Genomic DNA, 23,919 nt, shown 5'->3' with positions numbered 1-23,919 from the left:
CTGCTCTGAAGAGGCAGGGGGAGGAGCCAGGTTATACAGAAGTTTGTAACAAAGGGCAGGCAGTCTTAACATCAAAAGATTAATAAAAATAATAATAAAAGAGAGAGAGATCTCACCACCTTACATGTCTCTTGAGAAACCTCTATGCAGACCAAAAAGCAACAGTTAGAACCAGACATGGAACAAAAGATTGGTTCAAAATTAGGGAAGGGGTACATCAAGGCTGTATATTGTCACCCTGCTTATTTAATATAATATGCAGAGTGCATCAGCTGAAATGCTGGGCTGGGTGAATCACAAGCTGTAATTAATACTTCCAGGAGAAATATCAACAATCTTAGATAAGCAGAAGATACCACTCTAATCCCAGAAAGCAAAGAGAAACTAAGGAGTCTTCTGATGAGGGTGAAAGAAGAGAGTGAAAAAGCTGGCTTAAAATTCAACATTCAAAACACAAAGATCATGGCATCTGTTTCCATCACTTCATGGCAAATAGATGGGAAAAAGTGGCAAATTTTATTTTTCCTGGGTTCCCAAATCACTGTGAACAGTGAATGCAGCCACTAAATTAAAAGATGCTTGCTCCTTGGTAGAAAAGCTATGACAAACCTAGACAGCATATTAAAAAGCAGAGATACTGCTTTACTGACAGAGCTATGCTTTTTCCAGTAGTCTTGCATGGATGTGAGAATTAGACCATTAAGAAGGCTGAGCACTGAAGATTTGACGCTTTCAAAATGTGGTGCTGAGGAAGACTCTGAGAGTCCCTTGGACAGGAAGGAGATCAAACTAGTGAATCCTAAAGGAAATCAACCCTGAATATTTACCGGAAGGACTGATGCTGAAGCTCCAATACTTTGGCTACCTGATGTGAAGAGCTGACTCATTAGAAAAGACCCTGATACTGGGAAACATTTAAGGCAGAGGAGAAGGTGGTGACAGAGGATAAGATGGTTGGTTGGCATCACTGACTCAATGGACACGAGCTTTAGCAAACTCTAGGAGATAGTGAAGGACAGGGAAGCCTGGAGTGCTATAGTCCATGGGGTCAAAAAGAGTCAGACATGGCTTAGCAAATGAACAACAAGATATCTCAAGTTAAGAAATTTAGTACTTTTCTGTGTATGGAAACATGCAAGAGCCTGGGCTCACAGAAATCATTCCTTCCATATGCATCTCAGCTGTCTGGGGCTAGCTAGTATCCTGCAGTTTTCACATCCCTTGGAGCTCCTCAGTGCTCACTATAGGGAATGGTTGCAGCTGATAGCTGTCAGATAGCAAGCAGTCTTCTTCTTGGTCAACCTCCAGGCTCAGAAATTCATATTTGGAGCGCTGGAATCGCTGATTACTGTGGCATTATTGCTTACTAATATGTCAGGAAATATTCCATTTCTCAGTGTTTCCCCCCTGATTCTCTATGCATGTTTCTATTCTGCTCTTCCCATCCTCCCTTCTCACAAGTATATGTAATATAAGCCTGTTCTTATATTTGCTTATGCCAAACTTGCTATCACTTTTGATTCTTCTCTTTCATGTCATCTAGGCAGCTGAAATTATCTTCAAATACCAGGATCTGATCACTATCAAATATCTCTATTACTACTACTCTTGTCTAAGTCATTGTCATCTTTCACTTGGATTATTGCTACAGATGCTTCGTTGCTTTTCCTGCTTCTCGTTTTGCTGACTTATGTTTTATTCTCAGAAAAGCAGACAGATGATCCAATAAACACTTTCAGTATTGTGATAGTTGTTACATGAATATAAAACAATTAAAATTCATAAAACATTAAAGAAAAAAGCAACATCTATTTAATGGATAATTTAATATATATGCACACACATAGACATATACACATGTAGAGAGATATATATTAAATATATATTAATGAAAAAAAAAACCTTTCGTCAATGAATATCACTTCTGTGCTCAATAGTGTTAATGGCTCCAAATGTCTTTCTACTTTCATGCCTTTTCAATGATATTAAAGGTCCTCCTCCTTTGATGACTGTTCCCATTACCCCATTACCCTCAGCCCATTTTTTTGTTTTCTCTCCTCATCTCATTACTCTCCAATTCATTTACAAATATATAGTCACATTAATCTCCTTTTTATATTTGGACCATGCAAGGTATATTCCTTCCTCAGGAACTTCACATCATGGTTCCTACTTTTCAGAACATTCTTTCTTTCATTCTTTCTCCATATATCACCAAAGCTCACCTCTCCTCTTTTGTAGGTCTTTGTTTAAAAGCTAAATAAGGCCTTTCCTGATTACTTTAAATTGCAAAGTGCATTCCCTCTCCCCTACCAACTCCTCTTCTTATTCCTCCTTTGTTTCCCTGGTTCTTATTGCCATATCCTCAACTATATGGTCTAATGCTTTCTTAATTCATTTTCCATCTTCATAATGTAAACCAGATGTTTTGTCCCTTTGTTTGCTGGTATATCCCAGGAATTAGAAGCTTCTGTGGTAGGTACTTTAAAACAGACACTCAATAAAATTCAGCAAACAGATAAAAAATAATCCACTTTTTTGGAATGATTTAAATGTAGCTTTTTTTTTTAATTCAATGATTTTTGAATAGTCTTGGTGTGACATTTTAGAATTTTATTAAAATAAAATCATATAGCACAATATAGCATATGGATAGATATTAGGGTAAAAATGTAAAAATGTGAGCTTATTATATCACATGAGCCCTGATAGAGCAAAGGAGACATTTATTTTACAATACATTTCTTATTAAATGACAATATACCTATTTTGTTATATAATTTAATAATTCATAGAACAAATTTGTCAGGTGTTGTGGCTGCTGGAAATATCACATTGAACAACAATCCTGGTTGATGCCTGCAGAGATCTGTCTAGTGGTCTGCATATAGTTGCAATGGAGATCATAATCAATTTCACAATATCTCCAGTTTCCCACATATAAAATATTTTTTTAAGACTAAGGAAACGGAAGTATATAGGAAGCGGGATTTATACAAAATAAAATATGCACTTCATCTAAATTGGTTCAAATAAAACTGATCTAAACCTCAACTGTTTACTTTCTAGTTTGTATCATCATAATTTTGTATGAATACATATGAGTAAAATGACAAAGAATAATGCATAATAGATAAAATCAAATGCTGCCACATACAGGTGTAAAAACCTGATATCAGTCTCTCATTTTAAGAAAAGTCATGACTCTTGACTCCTGCATTTTAGTAAAGTGATGACTGCGCAGTAGTTATCATCTGGCCACGAGGCTAGTTTAATCCTTTGGATCTGAAAGTCCTCATGGTAGTGCTATTTCAATATTGGCACATTTTAGTTCTCTGTTCATAATTAATCTTATGAAAACCATTTTTACATAATTTAAACCTACTTCTTATGTCTAGTAATTGCATATCTAATTTACTGTGAAAAGAAGAAGCCAATATTGCATCTGCTAAAGTAACTAAAAAGCACAACTGAAAATATCATCCACCAATGATTTTTATCACTTTAGCTTTACTTTGTTAACTTTTGGAACTTTGCAAAATACAGTTGCTTTTGGCCAGAACTTTGAATTGCAACTTCAATTTGGAAGAGAAATTATGTCTTGGCAAGAAAGAATACTTTATTTTACACACCACAAGTTTCTTGTTGATAGTTATGTAAAGAAAGCAATCTAATAACCACTACTGATAGAAAACATTATACTTTTAAGAAAGCTGATTTTGTTTTTTTTTTAGCTGAAGCCCAAGGGACAAATATTCAGCAGTGGAAAATATTTTGAACAGCAGTGAGTGCAGTTGTAAAATATGTTTGAAGAAGTGCTTACTTCACTATAGTTGTGCTTTCCTATAGTTGTAAACCATCCTGCTCCACAGAAAAGTATCTTGAGCAAAAGGATGATTTCTGCTCATGCCAGCATAAGACTCAGTCAGGTTGCTCTGTAAAATTAAGGGCCACTGGCAAAGTCATAGGGACTCACAGCTAGGTAACACCAAGCTGTTTTAATAAACTTTTGCACAATACTTTCTATTTTTCAGAGTAATTTTATATCAACTATTTCATCTGGCTTTCTTAACTATGATATATCATCACACAGTAGAATCAAAATAGCATAGTTCCCTAAAAAAATCTGTCCTTCCTGAAACTCTAAATAATTTAATGTTTATTATATTATGTTAATGAGTATAATTTGTTGGTATTATTATTACCAATAACAACTTTCAGTTCAGGTCAGTTGCTCAGTCGTGTCTGACTCTTTGCAACCCCATGGACTGGAGCACGCCAGGCCTCCCTATCCATCACCAACTCCTGGAGTTCAGTCAAACTCATGTCCATTGAGTTGGTGATGCCATCCAACCATCTCATCCTCTGTCTCATCACAACTTTAGGGTAAAATAAATATCTATTTACTCCACAGATTTTGAGAAATGCAAAACTATAGGTTTCTTTTCTCAGAAGAATCAGTAATCAAAATGAGTTTTTATTTTTTTTCCTCCCTGGCATAACACGTCCGGTTCAATTTATCGTCTATGTTGGTTTTTGATGTGGCTACTTGATTTTCAGTTCTTACTATCTCTCTTTGAGAACATTTTCCAAAGCATTACTGTGAATAGATGACATCTCATCAAACAGAAGAGAACTTTCCTTGGTAAGTGATATTCTGCAATTCCTGCTGGAACACTTCATCAAACTCAAGGTCCATGTGGACTGTTAATTGCCTTGATATCTAATTCAATAAAGACACATTTTATTCCCACTTATATGTGGGACCTATAAAAACAAAGCATATGAATTTTTTTGCAAAGCAGAAACAGAGAGCAGATGTAAAGAATGGACATATGGATATGGGGATGAGGGATAGAGAGGTGGGATGAATTGGGAGCATGGGATTGACATATACACACTATTAATTATAAAATAGATAACTAATGAGAACCTACTCTATAGCACAGGGAACTCTACTCAATGCTTGTAGTGACATAAATAGGGAAGGAAATCCAAGAAAGAGGGGATATTGTTGATTTACTTTGCTGTACAGCAGAACTTAACTCAACATTGTAAAACAACTATATTCCAATAAAAATTAATTTAAAAAATTAAATTTTTTTATTTTAAAATAAAGGAGGGAGGAGGGTTCAGGATGGGGAACACATATATACCTGTGGCGGATTCATTTTGATATTTGGCAAAACTAATACAATTATGTAAAGTTTAAAACTAAAATTAAAAAAAATGATTATTAAAAAAAAAAGAAAGAAATAGGGTTTCCCAAGTGGCCCTAGTGTCTCCGCCTGTCAATTCAGGAGATATTAGTGACACGGGTTCAATCCCCAGGTAGGGGACATCTCCTGGAGAAGGGCACTGGTAACCCATTCCATTATTCTTGACTGGAGAATACCATTGACAGGGGAGCCTGGTGGGCTACGTCCATGGAGTTGCAGAGAGTCAGACACCACTTAGTGCTTAGCATGCAGCATTCCAGTTTTACTACTCATGGTTTCCTCACCCCAAGCATCAAGCTACTTCAGTTTGAATGAAAACTTAATTTTCTCATTTTTCTCTTGATCTGAATAAATAGTAGTGATTTTGGAATGCTAGGCAATCAATAAGGTATTTATTTTAACCTTTTGCTTCATAAGATATTATATGATATAGGATGTGTGTGTTCAGTCACTGAGTCATGTCCAACTCTTTGTGGCCCCATGGACTATAGTCCAACAGGCTCCTCTGCCCATGGAATTTTCCAGGCAAGAATACTGGAGAAGGGTTCCATTTCCTACTCCAGGGTATCTTCCCAACTAAGGCTCAAACCTGTGTCTCTTGTGTTTCCTGCATTGGTAAGCAGATTCTTTACCACTAGCGTCACCTGGGAAGGCCTCATTTACTATATCTCCTATCAATTGTACTACTAGGTATATATCCCAGAGAAATTAAAATCAGGTTTATATGAAAATATGTACACAAATGCTTATAGCAGCTTTTTTTTATAATGGCAAAAACTAGAAAGAAACTAGATGTCATTCAATGAGTCTATGATTAAGCAAAGTGTAACATAGCTATACCCTGAAATACTACTCAGCAATTAAAAGAAGAAATTATTCATATATACAACTCAGATGTATGTCCAGAGAATTATGCTGAGTGAAAAGAAATCCAATCCCCAAAGGGGACACTCTGTATGATTCTATGCATGTAATATTTTTGAAATGACAGTATCAAAGAAATGGAAAACAGATTAGTAATTTCTAGGGCTAATGAAGGATAGTGTTTTAGGGAAGTTAGTAGGTTTTTATAAGGACATCCAGAGGATTCTAACAGTGATGGAAACTTTTTTATCTTGTCTGTATCAACACCAACATCCTGGTTGTGATATTATACTAGAGTTTTTCAAGATGTTTTATTAGGGGAAATTAATAGCTATAACAAGGCATCTCTCTGTATTCTTTCCTACAGCTGCATGTGAATCTACAGTTATCTTAAAACAGAGCTTAATTAAAAATGAACAACAACCAAAAAAAAAAAAAAAATGGACAGAAGACCTAAATAGACATTTCTGATAAGAAGATATACAAATGGCCAAGAAGCAAACTTATCAGAACCACAATAAAAACATTCCATTGATCATAATTTCCAACTACTGCCCCAATTTGAGTTCCTACATCTATCTTAAAAAAAATCGGTAATTTATCTGGACTTCACTTATTAGGAATGGGTTTTATGAAAATTTAAATTTCATGAAAAGTGTGAAGTTCCAAATGAACTCCAGTTTGAGATGGGATGTCAGATCTATGTGTCATTTTTCTGATTTTCTCAAGGCTAAAATCAAGCTAATAGATCATCTTTATTTCCGCTTTCATGTGAGTGATTTGGTAATGCTACATGCCTTCTATTCTTATTTGAAGTGTTTCTGAGTAAACTTTAGGCTTCCCTGGTGGCTCCGTTGGTAAAGAATTTGCATGTAATGCAGGAGACCCGGGTTTGATCCCTGGGTTAGGAAGATCCCCTGAGGAGGAAATGGCAACCCACTCTAGTATTATTGCCTGGAGAATCCCATGGACAGAGGTGCCTGGGGTGGCTAGAGTCCATGCGGTCACAAACAGTTGGACATGCCTGAGCATGAGCCTGTTATCACTTTATAATTATGAGAAAATTATTTAAATTATTTGCTCTTATCTTCATTTCCACACTTCAAGTATGACCATAATGTGCTTTTATTAATTCAGATGAACTTGTAAGCATAACATCCTTATTGAGCAGATTCATAGAAAAACTTAGAGTAAAATTTCCTAGTTACTTATTAGATTATTTTAAGTATCATTTCAGTCGCTCAGTCATGTCCGACTCTCTGCAACTCCATGAACTGCAGCATGCCAGGCCTCCCATCCATCAACAACTCCCAGATTCACCCAAACACATGTCCATTGATTCGGCGATGCCATCCAACCATCTCATCCTCTGTCGTCACCTTCTCCTCCTGCCCTCCATCCTTCCCAGCATCAGGGTCTTTTTGCATCAGGGTCTTTTTCAATGAGTCAGCTCTTCACATCAGGTGGCCAAGGGATTGGAGATTCAGCTTCAACATCAGTCCTTCCAATGAACACTCAGGACTGATCTCCTTTATGATGAACTGGTTGGATCTCCTTGCAGTCCAAGGGACTCTCAAGAGTCTTCTGCAACACTGCAGCTCAAAAGCATCAATTCTTTGGTGCTCAGCTTTCTTTATAGTCCAACTCTCCCATCCATACATGACCACTGGAAAAACCATAGCCTTGATTATATGGACCTTTGTTGACAAAGTAATGTCTTTGCTTCTTAATATGCTGTCTAGGTTGGTCATAACTTTCCTACTTAGGAGTAAGCATCTTTTAATTTCATGGCTGCAGTCATCATCTGTAGTGATTTTGGAGTCCCCCCAAATAAAGTCTGCCACAGTTAAAACTGTTTCCCATCTATTTTCCATGAAGTGATGGGACCGGATGCCATGATCTTAGATTTCTGAATGTTGAGCTTTAAGCCAACTTTGTCACTCTCCTCTTTCACTTTCATCAAGAGACTCTTTAGTTTCTCTTCACTTTCTGCCATAAGGGTGATGTCATCTGCATATCTGAAGTTATTGATCTTTCTCCCAGCAATCTTGATTCCAGCTTGTGCTTCTTCCAGCCCAGCATTTCTCATGATGTACACTGCATATAAGTTAAATAAACAGGGTAACAATATACAGCCTTGACGTACTCCTTTTTCTATTTGCAACAAGTCTGTTGTTCCATGTCCAATTCTAACTGTTGCTTCCAGACCTGCATACAAGTTTCTCAAGAGGCAGGTCAGGGGGTCTGGTATTCCCATCTCTTTCAGAATTTTCCACAGTTTATTGTGATCCACACAGTCAAAGGCTTTGGCATAGTCAATAAAGCAGATGTTTCTCTGGAACTCTCTTGCTTTTTTGATGATCCAGAGGATGTTGGCAATTTGATCTCTGGTTCCTCTGCCTTTTCTAAAACCAGCTTGAACATCTGGATGTTCATGGTTCATGAATTGCTGAAGCCTGGCTTGGAGAATTTTGAGCATTACATTACTAGCATGTCCATTAAAAAAACCTAAAACTATTCAAATATTAGATATCTCTATTTACCCCCTTCAGATCAGATCAGATCAAATCAGTCACTCAGTCATGTCCAACTGTTTGCGACCCCATGAATCACAGCACGCCAGGCCTCCCTATCCATAAATACATATATTCTAATGTAATGGTTTCAAAGTTATATATTTTCTTTATCTCTTTCACTAGAACAAAAAACAAAGTCCTTTGATTTATTACAATAATTAGTGACTTCATAAAAGAGCATGGTCTATATTCGTAAGCATTTGGATATTATTTTGATTTTACATATCTCAATACAGAGCAATCATTTCAATATTTTTACATAATTTCACTGATGCTGCTGCTGATGCTAAATCGCTTCAGTCGTGTCCGACTCTGTTGGACCCCATAGACAGCAGCCCACCAGGGATTCTCCAGGCAAGAACACTGGAGTGAGTTGCCATTTCCTTCTCCAGAGCATGAAAGTGAAAAGTGAAAGTGAAGTCGCTCAGTCGTGTCCGACTCTTAGCGACCCCATGGACTGCAGCCTGCCAGGCTCCTCCATCCATGGGATTTTCCAGGCAAGAGTACTGGAGTGGGTTGCCATTGCCTTCTCCAATAATTTCACTAGAGCATAGCATATAAAGTAAATATATGCATTAATATGTCTCTCTTCAAGTTGAGGCATAATTAAAGTTTTAATATCAAAACATTCACAGTAGTTAGAGTTTAAGCTTTTAATCTATGTTTTCCAAATTATATTTAATACTCATTAATGTTACAAATAGTAAACATTTTACAAACTATATTAATCAAATTTTGTCTTCTAATGTATCTTGTAATTTATTAATTTAGAAAATTATTATAGATCTTTATTTTTCTTTATTGTATTCACATGGTAAATTTAAATAACAATCTTGTCACTATGAAATGCTATAGCATGCTGTTCAATGTGACCTGCGTATTGAAAAAATTTAGCCATCAATGAAAAAATTTACCTACTTAATATAATTAGGCTCATATTGGAAGAAAGTCATGCCACTTATAATATTTCTTCTATAGCAAATCTTGAATTATTTGTTTTTTGCTAATGATAAATATCTCAAATAATTTTTTTCACCTATCATACAAGTGGCATTCATAAAAATACTAAGGTATCTTTCTCTGGTTTATAATATTTGTTCACAATTTGGACAAGAACTTTAACCTTGGAATTCAAATATAAGACTATATGATGTTGGCTTCTTACTTTTAGAGTTCTGGTTGGCATTTTTAAGTTGTCTGCTTAATAGAAATAATGTACAACTAAATGCTCATTTTTTCCATTAGTTGCTTTTCAGTTCAGTCACTCAGTCATGCCTGACTCTTTGTGAACCCATGAACTGCAGCACACCAGGCCTCCCTGTACATCACCAACTCCTGGAGTTTACCCAAACTCATGTCCATTGAGTTGGTGATGCCATCCAACCATCTCATCCTCTGTTGTCCCCTTCTCATCCTGCCTTCAACTGTTTAATGGTTTTTTTTTTGGCTCCTCTTTTATTCCACTTCCTTCTTCATCTTAATGTTTGCTTTCTGTGTCTGCACTGGAAGAGATCTCTCCATTGATCATTTGGTTAAATTCCAATTATAAAACTCCATATTGGTAACACCAATTTCAAGTTCAGTTAGCCAATTTCCTTTTTCAATGGCCAACTCCAATCTGTGATATATTATTTATTTAATCTACCTATTAACATGGAATGCTCAGTGAAAAATCAATGACCCATTTCTACTTTATATACTGTCATATCATATTCTGAGCCATATCTGCCTCTGAGTGTTCGAGTGTCTCCTGTGGAGGTATGGGTCAGCAGCTTGCTGTAGGGGCAGGGGTTCTGGGTGCAGCAGTCCTGGATGTGGCATAAGCCCTCTTGGAGGAGGTTGCAATTAACCCCAACAAAGAGCTGCTGAGCAGACAACCCACAAACTTCAGAACAATTATATCAAATAAATTCCCACACTGTTAAGAAAGTCCTAGGACCACAAGAGATTTCCCAACCTGGGGATCTGACAAAGGAACTGAGGACCCTTAGGGAATTTGACTTTGAAGGCCAGTGGGATTTGATCAGAATTTACAAAGGACTGGGGAACAGGCTCTTGGAGGGCACAAACAAAACCTTGTGTGCACCAGGACCCAGGAGAAAGGAGCAGTGACCCCACAAAAGACTGACCCAGACTTGCCTGTGAAGATCCAAGAGTCTCTGGTGGAGGCATGAATCAGCAGAGGCATGTGTCCACAATGGCCTACTAAAGGGTTGGTGGCACTGAGTGCAGCAGTGTGTGCACAGGATCTTATGAAGGAGATAATCATTATCTTCATTACCTCCACCATAGTTTCATCTCAGATAAAACAACAGGGAGGGAACACAGCCCCACCCATCAACAGAAAATTGGATTAAAGATTTACTGAGCATGGCACTGTCCATCAGAACTAGACACAATTTCCCCCCACAGTCACTCTCTCCAATCAGAAAGCTTGCATAAGCTTCTTATCCTTATCCCTCAGAGGGCAGACAGACTGAAAATCACAGTCACAGAAAACTAATCAAACTGATCACATGAACCACAGCCTTGTTTAACTCAATAAACTATGAGCTATGCTGTGTAGGGCCACCCAAGACAAATGAGTCATGGTGGAGAGTTCTGACAAAACACAGTACACAGGAGAAGTGAATGGCAAACCATTTCAGTATTCTTGCCTTGAGAAACTGATGAACAGTATGAAAAGGCAAAAAGAAATGACACTAAAAGATGAACCCCCCAGGTCAGATCAGTTCAGTTCAGTCATTCAGTCATGTCTGACTCTTAACAACCACATGGACTGCAGCCCTCCAGGCCTCCCTGTCCATCACCAACTCCCGGAGTTTGCTCAAACTCATGTCCATTGAGTCGGTGATGCCATCTGACCATCTCATCCTCTGTCATCCCTATCTCCTCCCGCATTCAATCTTTCCCGGCATCAAGGTCTTTTCAATAAGTCAGCTCTTCGCATCAGGTGGCCAAAGGACTGGAGTTTCAGCTTCAACATCAGTCCTTCCAATGAACACTCAGGGCTGATCTCCTTTATGATGAACTGGATGGATCTCCTTGCAGTCCAAGGGACTCTCAAGAGTCTTCTGCAACACAACGGTTCAAAAGCATCAATTCTTCGGTGCTCAGCTTTCTTTACAGTCCAGCTCTCACATCCATACATGACCACTGGAAAAACCATAGCCGTGACTAGACGGACCTTTGTTGGCAAAGTAATGTCTCTGCTTTTCAATATGCTATCTAGGTTGGTCATAACTTTTCTTCCAAGGAGAAAGCGTCTTTTAATTTCATGGCTGCAGTCACCATCTGTAGTGATTTTGGAGCCCCAAAAAATAAAGTCTGACACTGTTTCCACTGCCACCCGGCTTATTTAACTTATATGCAGAGTACATCATGAGAAATGCTGGACTGGAAGAAGCACAAGCTGGAATCAAGTTTGCTGGGAGAAATATCAATAACCTCAGATGTGCGGATGACACCACCCTTATGGCAGAAAGTGAAGAGGAACTAAAAAGCCTCTTGATGAGAGTGAAAGAGGAGAGTGAAAAAGTTGGCTTAAAGCTCAACATTCAGAAAACGAAGATCATGGCGTCTGGTCCCATTACTTCATGGGAAATAGATGGGGAAACAGTGGAAACAGTGTCAGTTGCTTGTGTCCACTAAAATATTTTAACTGGTTAATTTTGAAAATCTTACTGTCATTTTACTTTGGGTGCTTTGTAACAATTGGATCCTGTTGCTCATTCCAATTTTTAACCATGGGTTTTGATCTTTTTTGAAAGAATTATTGTCTCTTTTTGCTTCTTAGTTGTGGAAAAAAAAAAAAATTAGAACATTTGGCATGAATTCACTGGGGGCCGGAATCAATCAGTCCTAGTTACTAACTCTGTTGGAGGATATGTGTAATTTACACGGTATTGAATTAAAATGTACTTTAAATTTCTACTTTCCAGTGTCTCATTATTATATAGTCAACATCTCTGTAGCTTTTAACTAATAGGGTTTACTTGACATATAAGTAATATAAAATACGCCTCATTTCACTTTTAGGTATTCTACCCTAGTTCCTAATGGCATCAAAATGCCTTCAAAAATTTTTAGTACCTATCATGTTGAGTTACTTTGATTTAATTACTTAAATTAAAAAAAAAAGACTATCAAATGAATTCTAATTTACAACAAATTAAACCATGTGGATGCATGAAAGAATGTAAGAAGTGCTGATATATTGCAAATGACCTTATTTGTTGTCTTTTAAGGTACATAACGACACTCTGTATTACTTATGTCTTTATATCATACACAATAATAATATTTTTATTTTAATCACAGTAGTTTATGACTCAATGTATGTATGAAAAATAGCCTTTTTCTAGGCATAGAAGCTTACTTTTTCCCAAGCAATGCTTTTAATTTATTAAATTCATACCATGAGTTGTATCTAGAGTATTAGTTTGTTTAAAAAAAAAGTCTTTGTAAAACTTTTTTTTCCTAGAAAAATTCAAGTAAATGAATTTTTGCTCAATTTCTGAATGTTTAGCATTTCCCCATCTCTTTTGAGCTGGTGAATGGCCTTCTTTAATTGGTGACAAGTTGAACAGTTGCAATGAAACTGAGATTTATTTGGTTTCTATTTCTAGTAGTAATATATAATTGTTCTTGATTATGTGACTAAAATGTTTGCTTTCATCTTATTCAATTATCTCTCTATAATAAATATTTTTTCAAAGAATAGAAACAAATTCCTTTTTTGCTGTATTTTTTCAATTTATAAGGTAAACTGTAACTGTAAAATAAATCAATAGTTTTTCAGTCTCTTCAAAATTAAAGAAGCAATATTAGATATTTTCACAAACATTTAATTTAGGCCATAAATAATAATTAAAAATTATTTTCATTTCAAAGATAACCATAAGTATAAATGAACATGTGTATATCCACAAAACTATCCACATACATTTACATGTTCTATGGAGATATATATATGTATATATATAAATTTATATTTCTGATTATTTTTTAAGTGAAAAGAATTTCTTGATTTTATATATATATGTGTATTTATATATATATGCATATATGTAATTTTCAAAAATGGGTCCATGATTACCAAATATTTACAGTTTACTTTGCAGCATGAACTGCTACAGGCATTTTATTATCCATTTCATTTAATATGAAGAGTCACATTGTCTAATAATTTCAGAATTTTTTTTTAATGTTTCACTACTCTACTTGTCTGATGTTAAAAATTATTTTATTATATTTGAGACTTTTTGTTAATTTAACCTATATTCTTTATGATGTGAAATGTGTGTAAAAATGGGATAAAATAAACAATTTTAATGATCCTTTGTATTTGGTTAAATTAGCTCTTAAATATTTGAAAGGCATTATTAATATAGCCGTATTTCACAGGATAGTTCATATCTACATATTTATCTATTAGAATGTTTATAAGAATGAAAATTTAATTGGACAGATTACTCAAAACAAATATTTCAATTTGGCTCACCTTATAAAAGGCAAAAGCCCAAGTTTAAGTATAATCAAATGATTAAACAATTTATCAAATATCATAATTACTGTAACATTCATGTCATTGCATTACATGTTACTCTACTAAATACTGTTAGCCTTCAGACAATTTTAAATGAGTATCTTATTTTTTCCCTTATTCTGAAAATACTGCTCGAAAGGATATGTTAAATACAGTATATATTACTGAAGACTATATTTTATGGCTAATTGAAAATAGGCTTGCAGATAAATAATTAAAAATTTTGATAACCATTTTGAAGGGAAAGACCAGGATGGTATAATAAACAAAGGTACTTGCATAAATACTCAGTCCAATTGTAAGTATTAAGACAGAGCTTCTAAAATATCTCAAGCCCTATTTGTAGGTGATCTTTTTCAGTGGATGTCTAGGTGAATTTTTGATGTAATACTAATATTTGGCTATCAGTGTTAGCTGATCAGTCATGCCTGACTCTTTGTGACCCCATAGACCATAGCCCATCAGGCTCCTCTTTCCATGGAATTCTCCAGGCAAGAATACTGGAGTGGGTTGCCATGCCCTTCTCCAGGGGATCTTCCCAGCCCAGGGATCGAACTTTGGTCTCCTGCACTGCAGGTCGATTCTTGGCTGCCAAGTCTTAAACAAGAGAGACCACTGGGGCCTGTTTCCATAGTCCCAGTGGAAATGATGATTGGAGTGTTGACATTGAGAGAATTAAAAAGCATTGCAAAGACCAATACAATGTCAAAGTCAGAAGAAAACTAGTGTGTCACATGTAAGTCAGTAGAGCAGAACTGAGCACCTGGATATCAGCAACAGTTTAGTACATTATTTTGCTGAGTCTGCCACCATAGAAAGATACCACAGACGTGATGGCTTAAACAACAAAATTTTTTACACAGTTCTTGAAGTGAAAAGTCTATGATCAAGGTTGACAGGTTTAATTTCTCCTGAGACATCTCTCCTTTGCTTGCACATGGTCACTTCTCAAATATCCTCACATAGCCTTTTTTCCATACATATGTCCCAGTCTCTCTTCCTCTTCTTATAAAAACACCAGTCATATTGGATTAGTGTTCCATCTTTATGACTTCATTTAACCTAATTTTATCCTTCAAAGCTCTATTTCTAAATGCAGTCACATTGAGGGTTAGGATTTGAACATATGAATTCAGAAGGGACACCATTCAACTTATAATAGTAATGTAAGAATCAGTACAAAACAATGCTAGAAGGTGACACACTCTTAGTTCTCATGCATCAGTTATAGACTCAGTAGATGCTTGACTTAGTCTGAAACTAAGATGCATATTAGCTATAAACAGCAGTGATGGAGACAAAGGAATCTATGTGGCCAATGAAAAGCCATGAAGTGAGAATGGGCTAGAACTCATATCGTCTATTAGATGTTCAGCCTTAAAATCTCTTCATTAATACCAAACAAAATGAGTAGAATCTGAAATTATAAACATAATACCATTTATATTACTACCCACCCAAAATGAAATAATTAGGCATAAATCTAACAAAATATGTAAAGGTCTATAGAAGGAAAACTACAAAACTCCAATAAATGAAATCAAGGAAAAACTAAATAAAGGGAAAACTAGTTCAAGTTCATGTATAAGAAGACTCAATACATCATACCTGGAAATATTGTGGGTTAAGTTCTAGAGCACTGCAATAGAATGAATATCACAGAAGAGCAAATCACATATTATTTGGATTCCCAGTGCATATTAAAGTTAGATTTACATAATAGTCTACTAAGTATATAATAGCATCATGTCTAGAAAAAAGTGCACATACCTTAATTAAAGCAAGCTTTATTGTTAAAAATTGTTAACAATCATCTAAGTGTTTGGTGAGTCACAGTAGTAACATCAAAGATCACTGATCACTGTAACTAATATATTAATAATAAAAATTTGAAATACTGTAAGAGTTACCAAAATGTCACACAGAGACACAAAGTGAGCAAATGCTGTTAGGAAAGTAGTTCTGACAGACTTGCTTAATGCAGAGTTACAATAAGCTTTTACTTTGTAAAAAAACAGTACCTGCAAAAAGCAGAAACCAAAGTGCAATAAAATGAGCTGTGCTAGTATTGTCAAGATGTTAGTTCTTCCCAACTTGATCTATGGATCACAATGCAGTCCAATCAAAATTACAGAAGGTTATTTTGTGGATACCAACAAACTGTTTCTAAAGATTAGACAGAGAGGCAAAAGACCTGGAGTAATCAACACAATGTTGAAAGCGAAGAACAAAGTTAGAGGACTGAATTTTCTCAGATTAAAACTTAACTATTAACTTACAAATATCAGAATGGTGTACTATTGGAAAATTAATAGACAAATGGATCAATGGGACAGAATAAAGAGGCCAGAAATAGACTTGTATCAGATCAGTTCAGTTGCTCAGTCGTGTCTGACTCTTTGCGACCCCATGAATTGCAACATGCCAGGCCTCCTTGTCTATCACCAACTCCCGGAGTTCACTCAAACTCATGTGCATCGAGTCGGTGATGCCATCCAGCCATCTCATCCTCTGTTGTCCCCTTCTTCTTCTGCCCCCAATCCCTCCCAGCATCAGAGTCTTTTCCAATGAGTCAACTCTTCTCAAGAGGTGGCCAAAGTACTGGAGTTTCAGCTTTGGCATCATTCCTTCCAAAGAACACCCAGACTTGTATAAATATAGTCAATTGATCTTTGACAAAGGAAGAAAGGCAATACAAAAGAGCCAACATTTTGTCTCAAACAGATGGTGCTGTACATTCACATGCAAAAGTAAACCAATCAGTCTTGACAGAGGACTTACCCTCTTCACAAAACTTAACTCAGTATGCATCATAGATCTAAAAGGGAAATTCAAAATTATAAATCTTCTAGAAGATAACATGAAAGAAAATCCAGATGACCTAGGGTATGCCAATGCTTTTTTGATATAATACCAAAGGAACTATTGATGAAAAAAATGAAAAACTGAAATTCAATAAAAATTTTCTCTGTAAAAGACAATGTCAAGACAAGAAAATGAGTCACAGATTGGGAAAAACATTTGCAAAAGATACATTTGATAAGGGATTGCTATCCTATATATAAAAAATATCTAAAACTTAACAATAAGAAAACAACTCGATTATGAAATGAGCCAAAAACTTTAATGAATACCTCACCAAAGAAGATAAACATATGCCAAGTAAAGGTGTAAAAAGATGCTCCACATTCTATATCATCACAGAAATACAAATTAAAACAAAATATTACTTATACATATATTGGTGATTTAGTTTCTAAGTCATGTCCAACTCTTGAAACCTCATGGACTGTAGCTCACCATGAGATTTCCTGGCAAGAATATAGGTCTGGGTTGGCATATCCTTCTCCAGGGGATCTTCCTGGCCCAGCAATTGAACCCACATCTCCTGCATTGCAGGTGGATTCTTTACCACTAAGCCACAAGGGAAGCCCCATACCTGTTACAGAGTAGCCAAAATCCAGAACATTTGACAACACCAAATGCTGGACAGAATAAGGAGCATTATGAACTCTAATTCATTGCTGGTGGAAATGCAAAATGGTACAGTCACTCTGGACAACAGCTTGCTAGTTTCTTATAAAACTAAACATATTTTTTATCAGGTGATCCTGGAATTGTGCTCCTTGGTACTTAACCAAAGGAGTTGAAAATTTAAGTCCACACAAAAATCTGCACGTGGTTGTTGTAAGTTTTATTCATAATTGCCACAACTTGGAAGAAACCAAGATGTCCTTTAGTAGGTGAGTGGGTAAATCAACAGAAATACCTCTAAACAATGAATATTATATGGCACTAAAAGAAATGAATTATCAAGAAATGCAAAGACAAGGGGGAAACTTAAATGCACATTACTGAGTTAAAGTAATAATAATAATAATAATGAAGTACCTCTGGTACTTTTCTCAACTGACAATAATGGTGGAAAGATATATTCTCATCTTGGGTGCCTCCAGTAGTTCTTTTTAATGAACCAATTGTCTTTATCAACATGGTAATCTAATTGAGATAACACTTGGAGAAACCTGCCAAACAAAAGGATGACCATATCTATGAAGAGTTAACAAAAAAAAGTGTTAAAATGTCTTTGTTTTTGTTTGACCTATAAACTCAGTCTCAAGATATCTTTTAAGTGTTTCAAAATCAAATCAACAGCCATGAGGACATACTTTTCAAAACTTAATTTTTTGATTTGTAAGCATGCAGATCTCTTTCACTTAGCTTAAATTCATTTATCAGATTATTTTAAAAGCAAATAATTCAAATACATGTTTATTGGAAAGGAAACATGTGGATGGGAAAGATTTTGACTGTGTTTTCTTAAGATACTTCAAACTTCCAGTTTAGCATCAAAATGAGCATTTATAATGATTAAGTAAATGACTCAGGTTAGAGTAGAAAATACTAAAACATGGTATTCATATGACTTGTTCACTTATTCAGAAATGAAAGTGTTAGTTGTTCAGTCACATCTGAATCTCTGTGACCCATGGACTATAGCCCACTAGGATCCTGAACATAGGATTCTCCAGGCAAGAATACTGGGGTGGATTGCCATGCCCTTCTCCAGGGGATCTTTGTGACCCAGGGATCAAACCTGGGTATCCTGCATTGCAGACAGATTCTTTACCATCTGGGCCATGAGGGAAGCCTCATTCAGAAATGTCCAAGCAATTTTGTAACCTAAACAGGTAGGGTGAGTACAGTACTCCTGAAGCAAGGCCCCACAATAATGTACATAACTCATGAAGGAGATGTCAGCCTTTTGGAGTCACTAAGTGGAAACAATAATTGCTTCAGAATTTCTATTCAACATGAAACAGAATTAGTCACTACTTATCACATCTGTCCATGCTAAAACCAAATATAATTGAGTGAAAAGGACCCCAGTATCTGTGTGTGGGTACATTATTATAATGGCCCATATGTTGGCTAAGAACACTTGTGTTCAGATTCAACCCCATAGTCAGAGGAATCACCTTCAACAAAAACAACTTCAAAAACATTTTCTATATTTCAAAACTGTTAGGGTCTCACTTGTTTTTCTTGTTCACAAGTGTGTCTTTTATATTGAGTGTTGCTTATAAGAAGGGAGAAAAAGCATTTGTGAGGAAGGGGTCTTATGAATGAATACAAGCTATTATTTGTAGTTTCTGAAATATATATTATGAAAATGTACTTGAAAACACTGCCCGGTTGGATCCGTAGGTAAGTTGCTTATAAGAATGTTTCCGATGAAGGAAAGGTGTGTCTCACAGGGCAATCGAGGCTGAAAAGCTCCCCCCTCGTTAATTAAAGGAAAGAATGAGCCCATCAAAATATGAGGTTCTATGTGAAAAAAAGGAAGAAAAACAACAACAACAACAATAATAACTCCAGAGCTCTACACCAAATAAAATATAAATGCAAATATTATACAGTCCCAAATGTCATTTCCCCACCATTCTTTTTTCTTTCTTTTTAGGACACCTAGAATGGTTCCAGGAGAAGGCAATGGCACCCCATTCCAGTACTCTTGCCTGGAAAACACCATGGATGGAGGAACCTGGTAGGCTGCAGTCCATGGGTTCACTAAGAGTCTGACAGGACTGAGCAACTTCACTTTCAGTTTTCACTTTCATGCATTGGAGAAGGAAATGGCAACCTACTCCAGTGTTTTAGCCTGGAGAATCACAGGGACAAGGGAGCCTGGTGGGCTGCCATCTAGGGGGTCACACAGAGTTGGACACAACTGAAGTGACTTAGCAGCAGCACCAGCAGACTGGTTCCAAATAGGAAAAGAAGTACGTCAAGGCTGTATATTGTCACCCTGCTTATTTAACTTATATGCAGAGTACATCATGAGAAACGCTGGGCTGGAAGAAGCACAAGCTGGAATCAATATTGCTGAGAGAAATATCAATAACCTCAGATATGCAGATGACACCACCCTTATGGCAGAAAGTGAAGAGGAACTAAAAAGCCTCTTGAGGAAAGTGAAAGAGGAGAGTGAAAAGTTGGCTTAAAGCTCAATATTCAGAAAACTAAGATCATGGCATCTAGTCCCATCACTTCATGGGAAATAGATGGGGAAACAGTAGAAACAGTGTCAGACTTTATTTTTTGGGCCTGCTCCAAAATCACTGCAGATGGTGACTGCAGCCATGAAATTAAAAGACGCTTACTCCTTGGAAGGAAAGTTACAACAAATCTAGATAGCATGTTCAAAAGCAGAGACATTACTTGGCCAACAAAGGTCCATCTAGTCAAAGCTATGGTGGTCATGTATGGATGTGAGAGTTGGATTGTGAAGAAAGCTGAGCGCCAACAAATTGATGCTTTTGAACTGTGGTGTTGGAGAAGACTCTTAAGAGTCCCTTGGACTGCAAGGAGATCCAACCAGTTCATTGGGAGGAGGGAGGGGGGTTCAGGATGGGGAACACATGTATACCTGTGGGGGATTCATGTTGATGTATGGCAAAACCAATACAATATTGTAACGTAATTAACCTCCAATTAAAATAAATTTATATTTTAAAAAAATGAGACCAGTCCTGGGTGTTCTTTGGAAGGAAGGATGCTAAAGCTGAAACTCCAATACTTTGGCCAACTCATGAGAAGAGTTGACTCATTGGAAAAGACTCTGATGCTGGGAGGGATTGGGGTCAGGAGGAGAAGGGGACGCCAGAGGATGAGATGGCTGGATGGCATCACCGACTCGGTGGACATGAGTTTGAGTGAACTCCTGGAGTTGGTGATGGACAGGGAGGCCTGGCGTGCTGTGATTCATGGGGTCGCAAAGAGACACGACTGAGTGACTGAACTGAACTGCACTGGAGATTTATTTATTTATGTTTTAACTTTTTATTTTATGTTGTAGTATAGCCAATTAACAATGTTATAAAAGTTTCGAGTAAACAGGAAATAGACTTTGTTATTTACATTGGTATTTATCTGTTTCAGCATCGTGATTACAGGGAAAAAAAACCTCTCTCCTGAGAAAAAGGAAATACTTGGTGTGTCAGCACTGCACAAGTTGGTTTGTGAACTTGCATAATTTTAAATAACTGGTCCCTTAGGCAAGCCATAGCTCTAAAGTTCATGTTTACAAATGTTTGTAGAATCACATCATAGTAACAGGAGAGTTAAAGTTGTAAACTTTCCAGTTACATACATTATCATCTGAATTGGGGAAATAAAGTACGGGAAGCTTGAAGCAAGCAAAGTAATAATCATATACACTGAATTTTAAAAATGTAACAATGCAAGCATGCTGTTAATGGATTGGAAAGGCTATTTACAAGAATGATAATAATACCTTCAAATTAGCATCAGCAATGTTTTTTGATGTTAGTTTATATGCTAGATATAAAAGCCCTAAGTACCATGGGGCCTGCCAAGAATTTCAATATAAATGAGGAGAAATTATAGAGTGATATAAATGTTATACAGAGAAATAATTTATAAACAAGGTTATAAGAGGTTATTAAAATCACATGAAGCAATAATTAAGCACATCCTCAAATTATCAATGGCAATGAAATGAAATATACCTGTTTTGCATTTTGAAAAATGAATGAACATTTTTTTTTTAAACCTAACTGACTTCCTCAGTTGTTCAAAATGGGAAGGCAATACAATGATAGAATGAGCCACGCTAATGAGTTCCTTCCAGGCAATGACTCCATCTTATTTGCTTTCATTTCTCTAGAACCAAAGGGTCGGTGGCCTGACATAAAAGATAATAAGTAAATGTTTAAATAGTGAAATTGAACTGAGTCCTAATGAACACAGTCATCGCAGTCAGACAGTTTTAGTTCAATTCATGGAGACATCATTTACATGCAGAATTGTCTTGGAAAAAGTTATTTAATCTATCTGACTTTTTTCTCTTTAAAGTAAGAATATCTGCCCCCATTTTGTCAAATCATTGTAAAGATTAAATGAGGTTATATAAATATTAAAAAAATGTGGCACACAAGGACATGTGGTCAGTACTCAGTGACAGTTGCTGTTAGTAATCCCATCTGATTTTTAGGATATCCCTCTTTCCCAGGACTGTTCTCTAAGCTTCAGCTAAGTGCTCATCCACCCCAGGAAGCCTATCTTCTCTATCCCTAGCATGGACTGCATCTCTTCTCCAGTCACTTTCAGTGCATTTATTTGCTTTCATTAATTCTTCTCATTGCATAATCTGTGATATCTAAAAATTATTTGCTTTTTCATTAAGTATGCTCTAGTATTTGACTTAAGAATAAAATATATATCATATGTCTTCATATCTCCAGTGACTGATACAGTTCTATTAGTGAAAGTGAAAGTCACTCAGTTGTGTCTGACTATTTCCAACCCCATGGATTATATAGTCCATGGAATTCACCAGGCCTGAATACTAGAATGGGTAGACTTTCCCTCCTTCAGGAGTAGGTACCACCATTTGATAAATTTATTAAGACACAGGAAATAGTCTATCCTTATATTTTGCTGTTAATTTTTATGGATAAATCTTTGAGAGAAAATTTTGATTTGAGATCATTGTGCTACATTGTTATTACAAGAAAATAAAACGTTATGATACAAAGTACTGTTGTCAATGCACTCTGAACACGGTGTCCAGAATATCTTCTTAGCAAGTCACAAGAAGTGCATGCTCGGTTGTGTCTGACTTTTTGTGACTCCAAGGAGAATAGCCCACACATCAGGCTCCTCTGTCCATGGGATTTCCTAGGCAAGAATACTGGAGTGGGTACTATTTCCTATTCCAGGGGAGCTTCCTGACTCAGGGAATGAACTCAAGTCTCTTGTATCTCTTGCACTGGCAGGCAGATTCTTTACCAACCATGTCAACCTGGGAAGCAAGTCATAAGAGAACTAGGAAAAAGCCAGGGAAGCACTGCTATAATGACAGTCTCAACATAGGAAGTCTTTGGTTGACTCTATACATGAAATTTTCACTGTGCTTACCTAGAGTTAGATGAATACAGTGCCTATTAACTATGAGACCCAGAAAAAGAAAAGATCAATTTGTTTCCTGACTATGTGAGAGTTTAATCAGTGTATCACATAGGATAAACATGTGTTGATGCATCTTTACAGATGAAGGAAAATAAATTTTAACTTACTTTGTGAATTATAAGCTTCAAAAGGCATATGAAAGTCCTTGAAAAAAAATGAACTCAAGAAAGAGTTGGAAAAGTCATGAGTAGTAGAACCACAATAGAAAATTATGAAATGCGTATATTCCTCACCTTTGGAATTTTCATCTTGGAAGGTCATTTCTATGCTATTCTCTAAAAGGTTTAAGAGTTACTTTTAGAGAAGTTTAGATCAGTTTTATACAATATGGCATTTCTTATATACTTACTATGAAGAAGTTGGGCTTGGTATTTACTCTGTTTTGATATTTTAGAGGAAGGAGAATCACATGAAATAAGCCTCTGAAATACATTTAGTAGATTTTAGAAATTCTCATATGGCCAGAGTTCCCTAAATGCAGAACCTTAGGACAAAATAAAATAAAGGAAGAAAGGGAGGGAAGAAGGAAGGGAGGTAGGGAGGAAGGAAGGAGAGAAAGAAGGAAGGAAGGAAGGAGGCTTGAAACACTGTTGGTAAGTTTTATATAGATGAACTGAGAAGAGACAAGTATCAGAATTCTAAGATCTCTAAGGTTGACTTCAGGGTGATTTCAAGCCAATTTGGTAGACAAAATTCCAAAGGAATTATACTTCAAATT

The sequence above is a fragment of the Bubalus bubalis genome, chromosome 1 (genome assembly GCF_019923935.1).
Source record: "Bubalus bubalis isolate 160015118507 breed Murrah chromosome 1, NDDB_SH_1, whole genome shotgun sequence".
Classification (NCBI taxonomy): domain Eukaryota; kingdom Metazoa; phylum Chordata; class Mammalia; order Artiodactyla; family Bovidae; genus Bubalus; species Bubalus bubalis.
This window is presented reverse-complemented; position numbering follows the sequence as displayed.